Raw genomic sequence first — 7680 nt, 5'->3', positions numbered from 1 at the left:
AGCTATGGTATTGCATCAAAATATTTTATACAAATCGATCTGCACTGCACCATTACCTCGGCCGCGTTATTCTGGGTTCTTATGCGCGTCATTAAGGATTTTTACAACAAATGAAAAGTTATCAATCGACATCGTTTGTAATTCTTGTCGAGCATATCGCGTTACGATCACGAAGTTACATTTGCTATCCTATCTGTTACGCGGAGCGACCTCCCTTTCTGCAATTTATCACGCATAAGTTGCCATGTTGGTTTCTGTTTATAGAGCAGGAACTAGTTTGAAAATCCAGCGATGTCGTTAGCCGTCTCTTGACACGCAGTGACACGCCAAGCAAAATCCAAAGACGGTGCTTTACCACGCGAGGGTTGATTCACTTAGGGATGATGTAGTACAATCGTGGTCATAATTGCTCGTACGCCCGACAATCTCTTTTACGCGTATTGAATCGCACGGCAGATCTGCACTCAACACTAGTGTACTCGTCGTGTTCGTATTGTCGACATTGGTGTACGTACGATTTGTCAGAGGCTAAGGGCTGTCCGACACTAGATAGATTGAAATTACCTTACGGCAGCAGGATATATAACGAGGGCAAACGAAAGTGCAAATATTCTGTATAATTTATTATATTACTCTATATATTATAGAAGGAACTATTTTAAGTTATTTCAAATTATTTTGATTATTCCTTTGCTGTAAATATATATATTGTAAGAAAATTATTAATGTTCGTCGATATTTGTTTGTTAACGTTTATGCAAATTTACGTTGTTATAAACGTAATTAAAGAAATAGAAGCTAAGCACAGGTTTGTTTCACATACTAAATGTTACAATGAATATTCTGCTTTGGACATTCGATATATTTTTGTATGTATTTTGGTATACATACGTTTACGTATTTATTGTAACAACATTTATTGTAACAACGATTGTAACAACAGTACTGTAATACAGCAACGATAAATTTTTTAAGCCGTTAAAGTAATCATTTCGACATATGTTCGAAAGTGGTCTAAAACCGGATCAGGTTTATAATTAGTGATCCGTACCTTAGATATCTTATTTTGGAAAACAGAAACCAATTAGGAAGTAGGACGTTCGGACAAGAAAAGACGAGTTTGCAAAATAGTTTCATTATGTGCTAGAAATGTAGCCCAGTCACACGATAAACGCTACTTCTAATGGCGGGAAATAATTAGTATCGCAGTCGGTGTTGTCAATAAAAAAGAGCAACATACTTGTCCATACCAATGAGGAAGGTTGTGTCGCAATCTGTAAGACTGAAGCCTAATAGAATCCACTGGGACGTAAATTCACCTGTTACCAAACGTAAAGTACGTGCTACACTGATATTCCGAGAACTTATTGCATGTTTTGTTTTTGCGCCCCACATTAGCGTAGCCGCATTACTAAAAGTAAACTGTAACCTTTCGTACTGTTTAATACTGCAATGTTACATTTTATTATGCAAAAGTTTATTTATATTACTTCAATTATTATTATTATGGTATCAATGGAGTATGGTTCCGAATGTTTATAAAATAAATTAAAAAATCTATCTGTATTCTATTATCGGTGTTCTGAACTTAAAATGTTTATTATTTTACTGTTACTCCTAAGAGGATTTAGAAGGCATTTTGTCTAAGAAGGTATCTTACTCTTTGAATAAATTAATGAATAAACCTGTTTGTAGGGATGTAAAGGAGACTTTAGGTATTTTGCAATTTTCAAACAAGTCCACTTTGAATGAAGCTTCTTTATTTTTAATTTAAGATTTTACACATATTTGTTTATATTCTGCATGCATTTCTAAGATGAAGAAATATGAATAGTTCTCATTTAAACTCGAGCTGCTACAAAATTACATTTAACATCTCAATCTTCATATCCAAAGCGACAAAATAATAAAATAATTAACTTCTCTTAGTACAAAAAATCTATTCCTGTCAAAAACCGAAGTTTAATCCTCTATAAAGATCCAGAAATATTTCCACATGAAAACAATCACATATTCAAATATAACATTTGCATCGTATTAAAAAATGTACGCAGTCCAATTCATCCACTCCATACTATTTCACTTTCAACAACAAAGTGGCGAACCTTTACACCAATATAACCGCATTACTCCACAAGAACAGCACCTAGTATACCTTTAGTAAACCTTAGCACGAGTTGCAAAAAAGATCAAGAAATAAATCAATCGTCGCTAACTGGTTGGCAGAGAAAACCGATAGCTGCGAGTATTCTGTTTGTGAGTAGGACTTTAAGGAGTCCTGCGGTAGCGTGGGCGTGCAGACGGACGCGAGATGCACCAGTGGGGCGAAGATGAGAACGGGTATCGTGAACCGACGGTTCACCGACAACGGGTTCGCCAAACCGTCGCGCAGATGAGTCCGGACCCGAGAAACGGAACACCTGAGCTTTCGTCCTACCTCTACCCGGCCCTTCACTTCTTTGCCCCTTTACTGCCACCTCTTCTTCTTCTTCTCAGTCTTCTTCCTCTTTCCCCACTGTTTTTTTCTTTCCCTTCTTCTTCTTCTTCTTCTTCTTCTTCTTCTTCTTCCTCCTCCTCCTCCTCCTCTTCTTCTTCTTCTTCTTCTTCTTCGTCTTCTGCTGTTGCAGCTTCTTCTGAGCCACTATCCGACCCTCTTTCCCCTCGACTCTCTTGCTTCGTCTCTTGCTCGCTTTGGAGACCAAACCCGCGTGAGGACTGCACTCGCCGAGGAAGGATGGCTCTGCACTAACTCACCCACGTAGGACGCGCATTTCCGAACTCTCTCGTCATCGACCCTTTTAGCTCGAGCCGCCTTCCACTTTGCGGAGCTCCTACGAACAAGGTCGTACCCACCGCTGAGGATCGATCGAATCCTGGAGGGTGTCACCTGGTCCGCGGGCCAAGGTCCGATCAAGGTTCCGATCGTTCAAGAAAAATGCATGCGTCATAAGGTACCTTTAGAATGGAAAGCTTCCCGGTACTTGCACTCGGAATGGTTCTCTCAATGACGCGGCGATGGTTTACAGAGGATTCCTTTAAGGGCGATTTTTCTTCGTTCGTAACATAATATACATATGAATACACTGTACAGTGTTTTATGTACACTGTTTTAAATATTAATGTAATATTCGAAACATATGATGCTTTAATTGACCCTGCAGCAACCCTAGAATATTTCTATTTCAATTATACTCGTTCTCATTTTGATAAACAAAAAAGGTTTTCGATGCTTTGAGAAAACTTTAACACGAATTTGAAACGAGAAGTAATAAAATATATTTGAACGGTAGAAAACTACAATTGGATCAAAATTGACCGAAAAAGAAGTGGCAAGATTAAACTATTAGAAGACGTATCAAATAAGTGAATCATAAAAACTTTCGTACTATGTATTTTCTTTACTATTATAAATACGCTTCTTCGAAATATGTTAATATACACGAATCGAGATAATTTTGTTACAAACGGGTAACACACTTATTTTCTGACAATTAAGATGTCTATTTAAATCAATACGATTGCTTATCGTTCCGACTCGTTTCGAAATAATTCGAACGACTTACTTTGCTCCGCTTCGAAATCCTCGTACGCTAGAACCGAGTTTTATAGCGACACGTGTTTCGAGATCATTTCCCCGGCTCCACTAAACGTATTAACGCGTTTTATGACGAGGACCCCTTTTTTCGGGTAAAGGCGAGAAGCGAATGAAAGAGTTACGAAGGTCGGCAGATTTATTCCCACTTAAGACGTAGAGGCGGTGTTCGAGAAGCTCGTAACAGCTTGAGATAGGACTGGCTTCGTCTACCTGCCAACACGAAATTGCTTGTTGACCAAACTGGGCAATAAAAGGAGTCTATTAAAGCGATGTCGGGAATACGTAAGATTATCACGGCAGGACTAAACGATCGTAATCGTTTGTCGCTTTGATCCTATCTTCTTTTTGTACAGTTCCATGAAGTATCCATTCAAAGTGTCGAACTTCATAAATCAGAAGTATACTACGAGTTTAGGTATTGAAGAAGATTAATCACCTGTAGGTAGACCATTCTAACTTATCATATAGAAGCATAAATTGTTTTTAATCTAGACGATTAATTTATTCCGATAATATATTAATGATCTTCACGAATTCAATTTCGTGATCTTCACGAAATCTTCCACCAAAACATTTTAATATACATACAATATCTCATTTTCAGCATAGTAGTTGTTTTTTATTCTAAAAAAAATTCCATCATTTCGATTTATACGTTTATTTCACTTTAAACTGAAAGAAATTTGTTCGTTAAGGAATTAAAAAAAAGTACGGAAGTACGTCATAATTCCTTTAATACTCTGTGCAGTCGCTGTTGTCTGACCGACATCCGGTTCAGCAGAGACTAACAGGTGCGGACTTCAATTTATATGTAAACACTCTTTTGTGTTTCACGCGTTTATAATATGCGCTTGATTTTTGATTGAATGACGTTTATATTTCCTTATCGAAGATAAAGGATTTACTACATACGTTGTGAAAAGTCGATGTAAAGAGATAATACGAATAAATATTATGCGAATCAATATGTCGATTTATAATCTATCTGATCGCAATGCCTGACAGTAATCGCTATATTCAACAGCACTTAAGATAAGACGAGATTGCATCACATAATTTCAGAATAAATTGATCCACACTATTTTGTTTTGTTTAACTTTCTCTATTCTAAATCATGATTAACGTATAATTTACTCAACATCATTAATTATTGAACGAGCAGCTGATCGATTCATCAGAACCTGATATGTGATCCTATCGGTGAATATTAAAATCCTTGATAAAAGAATATTAAATAAACACCTTAATTACGATACTGTCAATAATTTACAAAAAGAAGTCATTTTTTAATACTCTTCTTATACGAATTGTGTAACAATATATATAATATTACACTGTATTTACATTTATTTATGCTATCTCTTTCTAATAAATAAATTTATCAAAACAAGATTTCTGTATTGAAACGCCGAACACCAATTACGTACCTAAAGAATGTAGAACCATATACGAAATGGCGTTGGGTCGATTTCTCTTCCAATTACCAAAATGATATTTGAATATTAAAAGCACACGGAAAACAATTCAAGAACATGCTTCAGCCTTCGTTACTTTTAAGTATAACAACGAGACGATGCATTTATAAATAGCCGAAGATCGATAGCCCCATTCTAGATTAAAAATCGCATTCCAGCAGGACCTCTCGTTCTCAACGAGATAACCTCGTTGACCTGTTTCTGCATCGCGAGTCTCGTGCGTTGTTTATCGCGATACTTTAAAGCTCGATTCATCTGCGAACGTCAAAATTCGCCTACGCCACGGCTATAGTTATTCTCAATTGCACTATAGTTGGTTTCGCGAACGGTATCCCGGGCACCGGTTTCGCGTATAATTTAGAAGCGTGTCCTCCGTGTATCATCGATTTAATTCCTGCTACGCGATACCGTCGCGTGCTGTCTCTGAACTCTCTCGACTCCCATGAGCCGGCGACTATCTCGAGGCTTCGAGTCCTCTCGTCGAGACCGGAGCGCACGAGGAAAAGGAAGAACCTGGCAAGACGGATAGAGCTTGTCCTATCGCGTACAGCGCAAAACAAATGGTACCGGGGGCCGCCTACGTTCCCTTCGGCGTTCAACGAATTATTCCCTCTGTCTTTTCGTTCTACGCCACTGCGCGCACTAATGATATTTCGCGACCCGCACGCTCGTTACGGCATCGATAATCTTTTACGACGCGCCTGACGGATGAGTTATCCGTCCACGATCGTGTTTTTTGAATTTTCGAAAAGATAAATCTCTTTTTTTTATACTTGACGATCGAAAATCTCCGCTGTGGAGGCATCATGTTTGCGGTAGCAACGAAAAGTACCTATCGGCATATCATTATATTCAATATAGCGTTTAAATATTAATTAATCGTGTCCAAGTATATTAAATTTCGTATCTCTCGATAGTACTGCCATATGAGTACAAGAATTTGATGAAGCACGAAGATAAGACGTAGAACATGGTAAAAAACGAGCTTCGTAGAAAGATAGAGATGTGCGACAATTGTTCTTGTAGCGATTGAAAGAATGAGAAAATCTTATGTGCTTCAGGTGTAGTAAGAAATATTTTCCAAATGTGAGAGAGAGTGGCAAGAACACTTTACTTGCGAAATCAAACGAGAAAATAGTTTCGATATGAAATTATTTTGGCAATGGATTGAATTGTTCTTCTATAAGAGAAACGTGGATTATCGTGGATGACATTTAATAATAATTAACATCGTAATTAACATTTCACGTGAATGTAATTCTTTGAATATCATTTTTCATTAAATATCCATCTCAATTCAAGCAACTTGACTAATCTCAATGAAACTCAGCAGCTGTAACAACGGAGAGGGTAGAATGTATTAAGATGCACGATGAAGTATCAAGTTATGTGACAATCATGGCTATGTTAAGGTAAGTACGTATGGAAGCGTGGGACGCGAACAATTTCATGTTCAATCATAAATAATGCGACTCTCGCAAATGATTCTCGTATGTAGCGTAATGGTGAAGGGCAAGAAATTAGAGAGATGATTCGTGTCAAGAAGAAATCCTCTACATGCAATGGAGTATTAATAGACGTTGGACTATAATGCAAACATTTTATATTTCTTTTGTATCGTAATAACGGTAAAGAACAGAATTTAAAAAACAGAACTTAACAAAATTCCTATTCTTTATAATATAAATTGACTGTGGATTTTTATCGAAATTCATATTTTGTGAATATACCTATAGATATAAAAATTGTTCATAAAGATGTGGATATAGATTTGGGTAAACATTGGCAGTCTAATTAAATTAGATGAGAAGGCGCGTTATGAAGAATCCAATAGATCGACGATATATTTTTCTGTCTCTAAAAATGAATAAATTTATTAGAGTAATAACGATTCCAAGACAATTGTAAATGTGAAGAGGAGAGATAAATTAGAACTTTAGAGGACCAGGCGCTCGTGTATTTATAAATCTTTGTAACTAATTGAGCTATCTCCGAGATGATGTCATGCGTTTTCACATTCAGCATAAATCGTAGGCAAGAGTTAAGTGTCTGTTGTAACGCGACAGTCGTACGTTTCTTGATATTATTATGCGTTGCACAGCAGTTGATACTAACTCGTAGAGAAGCTGCATACTCTCCTTCAGATCGAAAGGCCAAGAAATAAAGCTCAATGAATTAAAGACAGTAGTAAACGTCTCAAATGATGTAATCGACGAATGATGATAGAAATGCTAAAAAATCGAAATATATCCACACTATTAAGACATTCGATAAGTAGATAAATATAATTCATATACGAATTACTCATTCTATAAAAATATTGTTACGCAGATTAGAGTTTGTACTTTCTTTTATCGGTAATGCCAGATTATCTGAATTGATATTTATGAGATGAAACTTATTTTTATTTTATCATATTTATTTAAAATCTCACGATAATTGTAAGGAAATTACGAAACAACGGCACTGTCAAGTGACAAAGTTCATGAACATAATGTATATATAACAGCTTTTATAGCATTTTTTAATTAAAATAGTGTACCTATACCTTCGATACTGCATTCGTGGAATTATTCCGCCATAAATATTAGAACATTTAGGTCCGCACAA

At 36.5% G+C, this 7680-nt stretch overlaps 1 long non-coding RNA gene across 1 annotated transcript; it reads right to left on the bottom strand.

The window, feature by feature from the left end:
* Nucleotides 1-1759: 1759 nt before the first annotated feature.
* LOC139988638 (uncharacterized) lies at nt 1760-5134 on the bottom strand. The gene is made up of 3 exons (XR_011800175.1): nt 5023-5134; nt 3564-3805; nt 1760-3050 (listed from the first exon to the last, which is right to left on the bottom strand). It is a non-coding gene; the product is annotated as an uncharacterized lncRNA (long non-coding RNA).
* Nucleotides 5135-7680: the final 2546 nt, after the last annotated feature.

Source organism: Bombus fervidus, chromosome 6 (genome assembly GCF_041682495.2).
Source record: "Bombus fervidus isolate BK054 chromosome 6, iyBomFerv1, whole genome shotgun sequence".
Classification (NCBI taxonomy): Eukaryota; Metazoa; Arthropoda; class Insecta; order Hymenoptera; family Apidae; genus Bombus; species Bombus fervidus.
This window is presented reverse-complemented; position numbering and strand designations above follow the sequence as displayed.